Genomic DNA, 14,607 nt, shown 5'->3' with positions numbered 1-14,607 from the left:
AGGCGGTGTTCTCGGGACACAAGTGGATCGCAACCGCTCTGTCAACCTGGGGAACCTCTGTGTACCCGTGGGCCACCCCACCATCCAGGGTAGTGAGAGCGGATGAGTGGAGGGGTTGGTTCAGGGCAGTAAAAGAATGCCGGCTGGCCGTGAGGCAAGCCGCACTCATCCTGAGCTCGGACGGAAGCAAGCAAGCATGCCGGGGGGCGGGTGGTTTGTGGGGATTTACCTGGCGAAACTGAGCCCGTCGTCATCCCCAAATCACCTTCATCACCAGCCGGGTCATCCTCAAACTCGTGGGAAGAAGAAACTACGCAGGGGGCGGCTGAAGTGGCTTTCTCTCGTGAGAAAAGAAAGCCGTGACTGCAATGTTGCCATGTTCTCACACTGAGAACATGAACCATTCATAAAACACTGCCTGCGTGTGATCGCAGCCCAGGCACGCGAGGCAGCTTTTGTGACCGCCAGAAGTGGAGAAATCGGCCGCATCCAGGAACTACACAGAGGCGGAAAGACATCTTTAAAAAGACGCGTCCTGAAAAGGACGTTTCACGCCTGCTGTGTATTGCTGTTTTATGAGTGGGATTTCAAACTCTTTTAGAGGAAATAAACTCTTTTTAGGAGAAGAAACACTCTTTCAGGCATTGAAAGAGCTGTCAAAGCACCCAGAGTCGTAAACTGCACAGCGTGCAGAGAGAGAGAGAACGCCAGCTGGAAACGTGCCGTAGATCCAACAGCAGTGCTTATCACCAGTATAGTTGAGTTAAACAGTGGTGAACTCAGCTTGCTGTAGCACAACCGTTCGGCTCCGAAGAAAAATTCTGACTGGCATTTGCTGCCCCTCTTCCTTTTATACCCATATGTCCGGGGCGGGGCTTGCAAATTCTGTCTGCCAACTTGACATTGGCCTTTTCTCAGGTTCAGAGATACGTTTGGCATCCCAGGAAGTCCCCTTGTGTCACTTCATTCGACACAACGTCGAGTGAGTTACAGAAGGGGAACAAATTACACCCAAAATATTTCGAAATTCATATTACACTTCAAATGAAATGAGCATATAATCAAAATAACAAAATGGTCAAAAAATGTATTGTATACCGAATCCAAACATTTTATCCTCCAAATTCTTTCACTGGCACCTTTTGCAGTGACTTAATAATCGCACAGGTGGAAAAATACCAATACAAATTAGATCATAAATACAATTGTAAATATAAACTTAAAAATAATAATTGAAAAATAAACCATGATCTATTTATATCATACATTTTTGTTTCATAAAATGGTGATTGTCAGAAGCATAATTTGATGTTCCACTATAGTTTGGACATGAACTTTATTACCTTTTGTTGATGGAATCTCCAAACTGCAAATGCAGAAACTGAATTTAGACTTTGCGCTGAAAACAGAGGTGGTATTAAAACATTTTAGCACAATGACCTCTTTCTCAGCAAACCTCACTTCAGCCGCCCCCTGTGTTGTTCCTTCTTCCCACGAGTTTGAGGATGACCCGGCTGGTGATGAAGGTGATTTGGGGATGACGACGGGCTCAGTTTCACCAGGTAAATCCCCACAAACCACCCGCCCCCCGGCATGCTTGCTTGCTTCCGTCCGAGCTCAGGATGAGTGCGGCTCGCCTCACGGCCAGCCGGCATTCTTTTACTGCCCTGAACCAACCCCTCCACTCATCCGCTCTCACTACCCTGGATGGTGGGGTGGCCCACGGGTACACAGAGGTTCCCCAGGTTGACAGAGCGGTTGCGATCCACTTGTGTCCCGAGAACACCGCCTCCTGGCGGGACCGCCCGGTACTCACCTCCAGAGCCTGTAAAATGATGTCATCACTGACCTCGAAAGTCTTCAGCACCACCGGACAGGCCGCCTCCACCCTGCATTCCATGGCTCTCCGGCAAGTTCACCAAGCCAAGACACTCAAAGATCTGCACCTGGGTAGTTCCGACCCCGACGTGCTGTAGGAACTGCGCTTTGCAACCGACCTCGCTCTCAGAGCCACGAAGGTCACAGCTCAGGCACTCGGGCGGCGATGACCACACTGGTGGTTAAGGAGCGTCACCTCTGGCTGAACATGGTCAAGATGCACAACATTGACAAGGCGCGCTCTCTCAACGCCCCCGTCTCCCAGCTTGACCTCGTTGATGACTTTGCCCAGCAGTTTTCGGCGGTGAACGAAACCCCTTGTTGTGTATTTGCCACGCTACCTCCCCTAGACTGGGCAGTACAGTCCAGAGCGGCAGGATGTGGCCTCCGCAGGGTCTTTTCCCCCTGAAACAATAGGACCGAAAAGACCGCCTTCCCAGACGCATTTCATAGCGTTAAGATAGCCCCAGCCGCTTCACGTCCTATGTGAGAGACACAGTGAGAGAAAAGGCGTGGCTGCCGGGCTTGCTCCCATGCTAGTCATGTAGCGCCTGTTCCCCCCCTCAGGGGGGCGGGGAACCTAAAGTCTGTATGTGACACCTCTTTGGGGGCATTGGGGAGGGATACGTGTAGCCGACACAGTTGCCTCTAGCATGCAGTAGCCTGCTTGCACCTGTCTCTGCAGTTCACATAACAAGGTCAGTGCGTGGCGTTTTTATATGGGACCTCTTGTGTCACTTAATTCGACACAACGTCGAGTGAGTGACAGAAGGGGAACGTCATGGTTACTGTTGTAACCTCCGTTCCCCGAGGGAAGGAATGAGAAGTTGTGTCTCTCCTGCCACAGCACTAGACCTACCACTGTAAACATCCGTACCTTATTTTTCAGCTCCTCAGTGCAAAATCCTGACTGACACTCGCTGGCCCGCTTCCCTTTATACCCGTATTCCTGGGGCGGGGCATGCAAATTCTGCCTGCCAACTTGACATTGGCATTTTATCAGGTCAGAGGTACATTTGGCACCCCAGGAAGACCTATATATATATAATAGGCTGCAGAGAAGAACCTCAGAATTAAATTGCACTTGACCCAGCCCATTAGCGCATTGCTTATGTGATTTCGCCAAACACACTTGCGACTAGACTTGGCTCACGCTTGCACAAAAATAGCAAAACTTCATGGCCATGCCCATTGACTGTGCGCTTATGACTTATGGCATAGCGCTGTGCTTAGCGATAGGGCTCTTAAAATAGGGCCCCACGCATCATTAGAAACTTCAGCTTCAATATTTTACCACTTTATTAATACCAAGGGTTCAGTTAACAATTGCTAAATTTCAATATCTAATTGTTCTTGTCCTACATTTTTTCCTCAATGAATATCCTGTTTCACTCAAAAATGTAAGATTGCGATTATGAAATCAGATTGTGATACCCATTTCTTGTTGAGTTTACACCATAATCAAAAATTTAAAAGTGGTCTCTATTTGTAAGGTGGAGGTTGGAGGACAGGGGATGAAAAATAAGAGCACTTGGATACACCAGACGAGTTACTGAGCCTCATCATTTTATGAAATATTTTCATTTTCCCTAAAAATTATTTTGGGTTCCCTCACATTTATCTTTTATTCCTCGTGAAAATGTACCATGGTTTCTTAACTATAGTTGAACTATGGTATTTGTAGTAAAACTATAAACACAAAATTGACCATGGTTTTAGTACAGTAAGCATATTTAGGGCCCGAACACCGATGATGCAAGGACCCTATTGTTGTTCTAGCCCCCCAAATGAATCACATTTTTTGAGGGCCTTAACATACTTGAAAACTCGTGAAACTTTGCACACGCATCAGAAGTGGCGAACATTTATTTAGAATTAGGTGTAGCAAAATAAAAAAAAATCGATAGCGCCATCTACAAACTTTCAAAGATGTGCACTTTACGCTACGTTTCACCTCCACATACGGAAATTGGTACACATGTGAAACATGCCAATACCTACAAAAAAGTATCTTGGACCCATACCCTAAACTCAACAGGAAGTCAGCCATTTTGATTTTTCTCTTAAATTTTTGTTCAGTTTTTGCCATTTCCAGGCCTCGTACTTTAACAAACTCCTCCTAGAGATTTCATCAGAGCTACTTCATATTTGGTTATTCTAATCCAAAGGCCTTCTGTGTATGTAATGTGGGTTAGTACCTGCCTTTAATTACCTTTGTACTAACCTTGCAACATGGTTAACTTTACCCTAAACCTATACCAACCCTTACCCTACAGTACAATCCAACTCTAACCCCTAAACCTTAGTAGAAGCCAATGTGAAACTTGTGAGAATTTAGCAGGAAAGCATGTAGTTAACCAGTAAATACATTGTATTGTATGTATTTTAATGTTAGTACATCTAATATAAAATGTGACCAGAGCAGGTTATTGTACTTAGAACAACATGCACTGATAAGTTGTGCACAATGATACCAATAATTTACAAACTATGGTCAGTTTTGTTTTCATGTTGACTTCAACTTGTAAAGTGTAGGAAAATCATTTAACAGCAAAGACTAGACATGCTACATTCTAATTTCAGATTGATTCTGTGTAGCACTAAATCAGCAAATTATTCTGAGGCAAATAATAACAGGATGATTTATCCACATCCTATATTTGCACTTATTACATTATTAAAATACAGTACCTGTCATTAAAATAACATATCCATTGTCAAATCCACCACAACTGATATATTTGTTCATTAAATTTGGCATAAAATCCAAATGGACAAATCTTATTTACTCATTGGATTTTGCTGTTATTATAAACGATTTATCCGTTCACATTATTATCTTTCTTTAATTGTTTGTCCTCTTAATCTTTAATCAAAAACAATAACTTGCAAACCCAAGTTTTTCTTGTTCGATAAGCCATTTCACTCGGAAATACATCACAATATGTTGCAACCTCCATTTCATGGCGACATTAAGATGCATTTAGCATTAATGTGCAAACAGCACATTACAATCAGGAATGGCTATGATTCAAATGGGAAGAATGGGAAAGCACTTAGACCAACGTCTATGCTCATACTGCTACAAACCTTTACACGCTCACTGTCGAGTAGACCCAAGAAGTTAAATAAGGCAAAGTTAATGCACTCTTTCCCATTTATGATGATTTTGTGGCTTGGTGGGCTGGTAAAGAAAAACATGGTCATTAGTCAGTAGAAACACACTCAGAACACACCAATTATTTTCCCATATGGGTGACATGGGTGAGTTCTGATGATCAGGCATTGATTTGAATTGTTTCATCCAGGAGGTTCACTCAGAATTTATTACAGTTTCAATAACTGACTGTTTACAGGAAGAAGCCCATTAGGAATGTTTATCCATACAGACTTACTCTGTAACTACATCATAATTAAGGGACGGGTGGTCTTTAGACACTGGGGGAACAAGCAGCTTGGGTTGCCACTCCTCAATTAACTCCTCTTTCTCCTGGAATACCCAAGAATATAGGACATAACTTTAAATTCTAGAAAATACCTACATGATGTTCATATTAGTCTACACAGCCTAACTCTTGCTAAAACTCACTCATAGCCCTTTTCCACTGAAATTGCGATGGTTCTCTTGCCAAATCTGTGCTCCGCTGGTTCACAGCTGGGGCAATCTGGAGCCTATTGTAAAGCGCTGTTCCACTGACCTGAGAGCCGAACCATGACATAACGGGTTACTGTCTATGTGGTAGTTTCACATGACTACCTCAAACATAAACTAAAATGGCGCATCACAGTGTTTGTATGCAGTCTTTACTCTTGTTTTTGAGGACATTTGTAAACATACAGATTAATGCAGTTCATCGTTATTACATTGCTCAACAAGATTGTCAGAGATGACATCTATGCTAAAGACGACAGGTAATGCTATTACATTATATTGTATGAATTATGGCTTAACTTTCTATGTTCTGTAAACTCTTTACAGTGGAATAATTATTAAAATTGGTGTAGCAGATGGTTGTATTTGGATTGTTGCTCTACACATAATATTATTGATTGAAAATCCCATGGTTTTACTTAACAGATAGCATGATCATCTAATCTTAGTGAGTAGCTGGTCAAAAATTCCCTTAGAGAACAAAACAATGCACAAAATAAGATGGCAACAGTGTTAGAAAAGAAAACAAATTTAGCGAATATAACAACTGAGATCAGCTGCAGAGGACAACTGCGATTCACTGTTTATCACAAGTGATACAGGCTGAATTCAATGCCCCAATTAGTTAGCAGGCTGGTCGGTGTCCGAGTCCAAAACATTGTTGCTCTGTCCAATGTTGCTTTTGCTTATGTCCTTCTTATGGTCCTTGTACTCTCTTAAGTGTTTAACTAAGCAAAGTACTACTCCTTGCTGCAGACGGTAGCTACTATTGATGTTTGGGAAAACTTAACCATAGTGACGAAACATTATCCCATCCTTCGTCTTCTGAAGTAATCGGTTCCTGCGTAGAGACCAGCAAGCTTTTGGGACCAGCGTGGAACCAGGTTTTTGTCCCCAGAATGGCCTTTTCTGCAGTGGAAATGCACAAAACAGTCTGAGACTTTGCCCCTGCCCACCCGCACCCGAACCATGTCGATGGAAAAGGGCTATCAAATGTCAAAACAACTCCAATCAAAAAGACTACACACCACAGCAACTCACAGGTCGGGCAACCAGCTGGACCTCATTTTTACACGTAACTGTACCACCTCTAATATTCTTGTTACACATTTACATGTCTCTGATCACTACTTTGTTTACTTCAACATGATTCTCCCATCCATTGTAAAACCGACCCCACCTTTGGTTTCCTTTCGCTGTAACCTCCGTTCCCTCTCACCCTCTCGCCTTTCCACTGATGTCTCTGCCTCTCTTCCCACAATAAATGTATTTTCCATGCTTGATCTAAACACTGCCACAGACACACTTAGCTCTACTTTAACAACCTGTCTAGACAACATCTATCCTCTCTCCTCTAGACCAGCACGGACTACACCACCCAGCCCCTGGCTGTCTGACGTCCTTCGTGAACATCGGACTGATCTCAGAGCAGCTGAGAGGAGATGGCGGAAATCTAAAGATCCAGCTGATCTAGGTAAATATCAGCTTCTGCTTGCAACTTTTTCAAATAACTTTAAAACTGCAAAAACTTTATATTACCAGACCAAGATCAACAGCACCACAGACACTCGTAGCTTGTTTAGAACATTTAACACACTTCTCTGCCCTCCCCCTCCACCACCTGACACATCACTGACAGCAGATATATTCGCCACATTTTTTACTGATAAGGTTACAGCCATCAGCAATACATTCACAGCACCACACCCTGTCAAACATCTGGCTCCTGTATGCAAGCCTTCTTTCCCTATGTTCTCTCCTTTAACTGACACCGAGGTCTCTAAACTCCTCCTCTCCAACCACCCCACAACCTGTTCCCTTGACCCCATTCCATCACACCTTCTCCAGGCCATCTCTCCGTCCATCCTACCAGCACTTTTTTATAATTAACACATCCCTTCTTGCAGGCACTTTTCCCACTACATTTAAGCAGGCTCGAGTAACCCCACTGATGAAAAAACCTGCACTTAACCCCACACAGATAGAACAGTACAGACCAGTCTCTCTCATCCCATTCATGGCAAAAACACTTGAAAGGGCAGTTTTCAATCAGATCTCCGCCTATCTCTCACAGAACAAGCTGCTGGATGACAATCAGTCAGGCTTCAAAAGTGGACACTCCACTGAGACTGCCCTGCTGTCTGTCATTGAGTCGCTGAGACAGGCGAAAGCTGAATCCAGATCATCCGTTCTGATTCTGCTGGACCTTTCTGCTGCCTTTGACACAGTCAACCATCAGATCCTTCTCTCCACCCTCTCTAAACTGGGTATCACTGGAACTGTGCTTGACTGGTTCAACTCTTATCTCTCAGAAAGGTCCTTTGAGGTAGCATGGAGAGGGGAAGTATCCAAGCCACACCAGTTACTTACTGGGGTACCTCAGGGATCAGTGCTTGGGCCACTTCTCTTCTCCATATACACAACATCACTGGGACCCATCATCCAGTCACATGGTTCTCTTACCACTGCTACGCTGATGACACGCAACTCTACTTGTCTTTCCAGCCCAACGACACCACAGTGACCGCTCGAATCGCTGCCTGTCTGGCAGACATCTCAGCCTGGATGAAGGAACACCACTTTCAACTCAACCCTGCCAAGACCGAACTCCTTGTCTTTCCAGCCAACCCGGCTGTTGAACGCAACATCACCGTGCAGCTGGGTCCAACTACAGTTTCACCTTCCAAAATGGTAAGAAATCTAGGGGTAACCATTGATGATGAGCTAAATTTCACAGACCATATTTCAAAAACTGCAAGATCATGTAGATTTACACTCTACAATATCAGGAAGATAAGACCCTTCCTCTCTGAACATGCCACACAACTGCTCGTTCAGTCCCTTGTCATAACTAGACTGGACTACTGTAACGCTCTCATTGCAGGCCTTCCTGCATGTGCTATTAGACCTCTCTAAATGATCCAGAATGCAGCAGCACGTCTGGTCTTTAATGAACCTAAGAGAGCATATGTTACACCACTCTTTGTCTCTCTCCACTGGCTGCCGGTTCATGCACGTATTAATTTCAAGGCCCTGATGCTGGCATATAAAACAGTCACTGGGTCTGCTCCAGCATACCTAAAAACATTTATGCAGAGCTACGTTCCCACCAGAAGCCTGCGGTCGGCTAAGGAACGTCGCCTTGTCGTACCCAAACAAAGAGGCACCAAAACACTTTCCCGGACTTTCAGTTTCCTCATACCACGGTGGTGGAATAACCTTCCTAACTCAATCCGGGAAGCTAACTCACTCTCTATCTTCAAAAAACGGCTAAAAACACATCTTTTCCAAAAGCACTTAACCGGTCACTAAAAAAATAAATAAATAAATAAATAATTATTTACACTTCTTGTTGCACTTAAATCTGTTTTGTATACTAGTCTGATGATAGTGAAACTTTGTAATATGGCACTTTTTGTACCACTGTCTCCCTAAGATGATTCGCTGATGTTCTCCCTCTTTTGTAAGTCGCTTTGGATAAAAGCGTCTGCCAAATGAATAAATGTAAATGTAAATGTAAATGCAAAAAAGATATAAACATTTGATTATACCTGGCAAAGCAAATCTTATTATGTTAGAGTGATATATTTGCTATAATTGTTGAAGAGAATTCCACTGAGAAAAATATAAAGCAACAGTGAAAATACTTAATCTTCACGTTTCCAGCAACCCCAGCTGTGTCAGGAAACTAGGCTTGTGAAACAACTTTTAAAGATGTGGTGCCATATAATTTAAGAGAAAACAAAAATAAAGGAGACTTCCACTAAATTAATCTGTAGTTTAATAACTCACATTTATGATTGTTGGCATAATTCATTTGTTTTTCTAAATTTTGCTTTTTTAGAGGAGAAAAAAAATCTCATGACTAACCTACTATTTTGTAAAATTCCTTTTAGGAATTGTATTATTTAAAGGTGATGAATGTAATTTTTTGAATGTTAAAAAACTACTATTACAATTTAATATGCACAACAATAAATACACCATTTATTGGTTGATTTATTCGAAGTGTAAACAACACTGTGGTATTATCAAAACAATGCTCTGTTTGTTTGAGTATCCTGACCAGCTTGAACAGCAACATTTGCTCCCCCAATGGTAGGGCCCTATGGTGATTATTCTGGAAATAGGGGATGGACTCACTAAATCATGTCATAATGCAATTAACTATAAAGCATAGAAAATATTTGCAGTAGATGACAGAGTGCTCATTTGCTTTTTAGCATGTAGCAATGCATTATTAAAACTCATTTTTAACCACTCCACAGATTTAATATTAGCAAACTATAGTATTGGCAAGTCGTTTGGGACATCTACTTTGTGTATGACATGAGTAGTTTTTCCAACAATTGTTTACAGACAGAGTGCTTCACTTTTAATTGACTATATCACAATTCCAGTGGGTAAGAAGTTTACATACACCAAGTTAACTGTGCCTTTAAGCAGCTTGGAAAATTCCAGAAAATTATGTCAAACCATTATACAATTAGCTTCTGATAGGAGGTGTACTGAATTAGAGGCGCACCTGTGGATGTAGTTTAAGGCCTGCCTCAGTACCTCTTTGCTTGATCATGGGAAAATGAAAAGAAATCATCCAAGACCTTAGAAAAAAATTGTGGACATTCAAACAATTGGTCCACAATTGTGTGCAAGTATAAACACCATGGGACCACACAGCCATCATAACGCTAAGGAAGAAGATGCATTCTGTCTCCGAGTGATAAATGTAGTTTGGTGTGAAAAGTGCATATCAATCCCAGCACAATAGCAAAGGACCTTGTAAAGATACTGGAGGACATAGGTAGACAAATACACTACCGGTCAAAACTTTTGAAACACTTGATTGAAATGTTTCTCATGATCTTAAAAATCTTTTGATCTGAAGGCGTATGCTCAAATGCTTGAAATTAGTTTGTAGACAAAAATATAATTGTGTCACCATATTAATTTATTTAATTACAAAACTAAAATGTAATAATGTACATTATTTTTTATTTTTTTTATTGATTACTTGGACCAAAAAATAAAGAAAAGCAGCCAATAAGTGCCCAACATAGATGGGAACTCCAATACTGTTTAAAAAGCATCCCAGTGTGATTCCTCAAGAAGTTGGTTAAGAGTACATGTCTGCAAATTCTAGGCAAAGGTTGACTATTTTGAATATGCTAAAATATAAAACAGTTTTTATTTATTTTGAATTTTGTTTAGTCACAACATAATTCCCAAAGTTCCATTTATGTTATTCCATAGTTTTGATGACTTTACTATTATTCTAAAATGTGAAGAAAAAAATATAATAAAGAATGAGTAAGTGTTTCAAAACTTTTGACCGGTAGTGTATCTATATCCACAGAAAACGAGACCTATATAGACATAACCAGGGGTGGAAAGAGTATTGAAAAATCATACTCAAGTAGAAGTACTGTTACTTCCCAAAACATTTAGTGTGAGTAGAGTATAAGTAGCTGTCCTAAAAACTACCCAAGAGTAATAGAGTAGCTCATTTAAAAGTACTCATGAGAAGTGAGTACTGAGTTGCAAAACATATGCCCCATTATAATGAACACTGTATGCCAACTTTTAAAATATATCACTTATCTATGATAAACACTACATGAATCTGATTCCAAAAAATAATTTAAATATTGATCTGTTTCTCACCCACACCTGTCATATCAATTCTGAAGACATGGATTAAACCACTGGAGTTATACTGCTTTTATGTGCTTTTTGGAGCGTCAACATTTTGGCACCTCTTCACTTACATTGAATGGACCAACAGAGCTGAATTATTCTTCTAAAAATCTTAATTTGTGTTATTCTGAAGAAAGAAAGCCACTGCCCCAAAACCTCCATAAAAAAGCCAGACTACAGTTTGCAAGTGGGGACAAAGATCTTTTTGGAGTAATTTAATTAAAATGTATTCAAATATCAAAATCATTATTTGGTTATTCTACATGCGAGTTCTACAACCCAATCTGAGTCCGACGTTACCCGACAAATCTACAGGTTCAGGTCAGTTTCAGTTAAGCTATATGGCGAGTTACGGGCTGTTCACACATGCATCTGCGTTGATTTTAAATGTTTTTTCTATGTAAACACGCACTGGACGAACATCTTTGATCCTTTTGCCGTGCCACAACTCAGGACAGTGGCATTTTTTCAACACTGCATTCAGTTTAAAATAACTTTTATATTTATAAACACATCTTGTTACACCTGTGTTCTGTTTCACCATTTGTTGTGCTGCATCAAACTTTTTCAGTGCTGGTTTCACAAATCAACATTCTGATGAAGTTCAAGTTGCAAAGAAGACTTAATGTGAATGTTACACATTATTCCAGATTGTTTTTCAACAGTGAGCCAAAGTTTTTTTGGTCTGGTGTGCAGCAGACAATAATTATACAAGTTAAATGATGAATAATTTAAAAATCAAATCGTCCCGAAGAATTCCTATAAACATAATCATTCACTGCCTCTTGGAAAGTGAACCTGTCTGGACAGAATTTCGCATTTTCAATTTATTAAGACTAGGCCTGCTATGTTGCATCAGTGACAGATTATTTTTGTTCAGCTTTAATGTGATTTTATGTATTGTGCTATTTTGGCTTATAGCTCACTGTGCACTTTATTCACTGCTAATATGAGATTGTGTTTGACGCATCCAAATAACAAAATAACCGTTTCGTGAACTCTCACAGTTAACCAAATATTACAAAAGGTTACCGTGCACATATTTAGGGTATTAAGGCATTTTTCGCTTTATCTTTTAACATTAAATGCATGCATGACTTAAACATTTTAAAGTAATCTATACTGATGCACGAATTGTCGCTTATATGAATTTTAACCATCAGCTTTTTTACACAGCCAGGGTAAACGGCACCTTATTTTTGTGTTTGGAAGCGTTTTGTAAATCAGACGTTGTTCTCTGTATCCTTCAAATAAAAGCTCTGCACCTGTGAGATGCAGATTCCCTGAGCATGCACTCGAGTGCCTGTGCCGTACTGCTGTATTTCACAGAAGGCTGACATTTATGTGGATTTATAATAGATATCTCAAAATAAATCAATAAATAATTGATTTAGAGCTCTGGGCCATTTGGGACTTCAACTGTATATATTTATATTATTATTTCGGAGCCTTTTGCAGTTTAATGATCACACTGGGCCATATAATGAAGTGCTTATCCAAGGTGACACTGAAGACACAGAAAGGTCTTCAGTTTTCCACCACTGGACGTGTGAAAACAAACATTTAAAAAAAAAAAAAAATTCTCTCCCCAAATTGGAATGCCCAATCCCCAATACGTAAATCCTCGTGATGGCATAGTGACTCGCCTAAATCCAGGTGGTAGAGGACGAATCTCAGTTGCCTCCGTGTCAGAGACCGTCAATCCGCACATCTTATCAGGTGGCTTGAGCGCGTTACCACAGAGACGTAGTGCATGTGGAGGCCCACACTATTCCCCACGGCATCCATGCAAAACTCACCACACGCCACTCTGAGAGCGAGAACCACACATTATAGCGACCATGAGGAGGTTACCCCATGTGACTCTACCCTCCCAAGCAACCGGGCCAATTTGCATGCCCCGGATTCGAACTCGCAACTCCAGGGGTAGTAGTCAGCTTCTATACTCGCTGAGCTACCCAGGCCAATATTACAATATTACTATTGTAAAGTAAAATGTAACATTCATATTAATAATAACAACAACAATAATTATATTTAATTTCAGCAATATCTAATAAGCAAGTGTTCTTAAGTTAACTGAATACAGGTTGTCATCAAAGTTTTCATTTAAGCTCTGTTGTACAACATTTTATTTGAAAATAATAATAATAATAACTCCAATGTTGTGTTTTGGATTGTGCTGTGAGGATGTGATTGACACTTAATTTGATAAAAAAAATAATCTAATGTTATGTTACAAATTATGTTCTGTTTACATTTGTTTAATGTTTTATGAATTCATTTGATTAGCCTCTATCTAAATTTTGGGGGGAAAAAATGATTTCATTGGGCTCAACAATGGCATGAATTCCCATAAGATCCTAGTTAAAACACTGGTTCAAATTATGATAAAAAAGAAATCATACCAGGTCTTCAGAATCAGTAATCACATTGTGGTTTAATTTGACCAATTTCTATATCAATCCTTTCTGGTGTTTATATTCCTAGGCAGATTTCAGTTTTGGTTAACCCTATAATAGTTACTAAAATCAAACAAATAAAAATGTGTTTTCACATTATTATTTAAATATGGATAATGTATTTCACTAATGGCAAGTAAAGAAGTTCATTGCTCATGCCAGTTTGCATTCTTTACATGAACGCATGAAATGCTAACTTATGTTCATATTTTACATGTAGTGCAATAAGGTCACTTAAGTCAAATCCGTCACTTTCAGCACAAAATAGCTGCAGAAACAGGAAGCATCCATTAAAAGACAGTAAATATAGCAGAGACCAAATTCGAGGTGTGACAAGATGTTTATGTATATCTCACCTTTTCTGTGAGGTCTGACCTCTCCTGTAGTTTATAGGTTTTTGAGAACAGCAGTCTGATAATCCATAATATAAGAATACCTTCTAAAATGAAATGATACGCTGGTGCCTAGGAGAGGACATATGAAATACTGTAATGATTACCCTGTCTTGTCTCTCTGTTGCCCCCTTGTTTTCCATCTTGTCACTTTTCACTTCTTAAGTTTTCACTTTAGTCCCTTATTTAATTCCATAGTCCACCCTGTCTCTTTCACTGTTGCCCTCTCGTTTTCCATCTTGTTGTCACTTTAGTCCTTTATTTGATTCCACAACCCTCTGTTAGCGTTCGTATTCACTGTTCATTGTTTACACCTGCCCTGGTTAATTTGCCTTTGGTTTCTGTTTATCACCTTGTTACCTTGTTTGAGTTCTGTCCTTTCATTGGCCACCTTTCCCACGTTTGTCTATTTATACCCCGTGTCTTTGTGCTGTCTTTGTCGATCGTTGTTTGATGTCAACCTGGTGTGTGATTCTCCCTCGAATGCCCTCTTTGTTCATCTCGTGTTTAGTTTATACTTTTATGTTTC

At 40.4% G+C, this 14,607-nt stretch overlaps 1 pseudogene; it reads right to left on the bottom strand.

The window, feature by feature from the left end:
* Nucleotides 1–14,147, bottom strand: part of LOC127635490 (serine palmitoyltransferase 1-like) — a 41,330-nt pseudogene extending 27,183 nt beyond the window's left edge.
* Nucleotides 14,148–14,607: the final 460 nt, after the last annotated feature.

The sequence above is a fragment of the Xyrauchen texanus genome, chromosome 43, assembly GCF_025860055.1.
Source record: "Xyrauchen texanus isolate HMW12.3.18 chromosome 43, RBS_HiC_50CHRs, whole genome shotgun sequence".
Taxonomy (NCBI): Eukaryota; Metazoa; Chordata; class Actinopteri; order Cypriniformes; family Catostomidae; genus Xyrauchen; species Xyrauchen texanus.
Note: the sequence above shows the minus strand (reverse complement) of the source record. Positions and strands in the feature narration are given on the sequence as shown.